This window comes from Notothenia rossii (assembly GCF_949606895.1).
Source record: "Notothenia rossii genome assembly, contig: scaffold_78, whole genome shotgun sequence".
Lineage (NCBI taxonomy): Eukaryota > Metazoa > Chordata > Actinopteri > Perciformes > Nototheniidae > Notothenia > Notothenia rossii.
In genome coordinates, this window is record NW_027639510.1 from 89,095 (window position 1) to 90,063 (window position 969).

The 969-nt window shown below is 45.7% G+C and overlaps 1 protein-coding gene across 3 annotated transcripts in view; it reads left to right on the forward strand.

The window, feature by feature from the left end:
* LOC307027741 (intermembrane lipid transfer protein VPS13C-like) overlaps nt 1–625 on the forward strand; it is a 62,017-nt gene extending 61,392 nt beyond the window's left edge. The window contains exons 35-36 of one of the 3 annotated variants that reach the window (XM_079696044.1): nt 225–359; nt 418–625. The gene's annotated coding sequence lies outside the window, so the exon portion shown is untranslated. The other 2 variants (XM_079696043.1, XM_079696045.1) reach the window with 2 other exon arrangements.
* Nucleotides 626–969: the final 344 nt, after the last annotated feature.

Here is a 969-nt window from a genome sequence, read left to right on the forward strand (position 1 = left end):
TTTGTCTGCAGGCTCACTGTCAGGGTTAATATGATGTGGGGGGGTTTTGTCCCTGCTCTTTGTCTGCAGGCTCACTGTCAGGGTTAATATGATGTGGGGGGGTTTTGTCCCTGCTCTTTGTCTGCAGGCTCACTGTCAGGGTTAATATGATGTGGGGGGGTTTTGTCCCTGCTCTTTGTCTGCAGGCTCACTGTCAGGGTTAATAGGATGTGGGGGGGTGTTAGTCCCTGCTCTTTGTCTGCAGGCTCACTGTCAGGGCTAATAGGATGTGGGGGGGTTTTGTCCCTGCTCTTTGTCTGCAGGCTCACTGTCAGGGCTAATATGATGTGGGGGGCTTTGTCCCTGCTCTTTGTCTGCAGGCTCACTGTCAGGGCTAATAGGATGTGGGGGGGTTTTGTCCCTGCTCTTTGTCTGCAGGCTCACTGTCAGGGCTAATATGATGTGGGGTTTTTTGTCCCTGCTCTTTGACTGCAGGCTGTCAGTTGTAAAATGAAGCCATGAAAACATGTTGCACTATACTAATGAATATTCCTCGTCAGATAATTAAAGAGATGTGTTCTATGAAAATATACAATCTGATTGTTAATGATCAATAAATGAAGTTCCTTGCTGTTTACAAACTCAATCACTGTCTTTATTTAGTCATCCTGAAACCAGAACACTGTTTGTGTCCTGATGATGTTTAAATGTTTGTGATGAGAGCGAGACAGCTGTGTGAGTAAATATTGAAGGTAGATCCTGTGCTGCAGTGCGCTGGACTCTGTTTCTCCCCCGACCGGGTCAGATGGACTGAAGACATTCAGAAGACACTCACTAAACTGTGTTATGACTCCTCTGAGCAGTCTCCAGGTGAGTGTTGACTGGACCTGTGTCTGGGGTTGTATAAGTACATATTAAATAATGTGTATATATATATATATATTAAGCTGACCACCAAACCTGCGGGAAAGAAGAAGAATGAAACGGAGG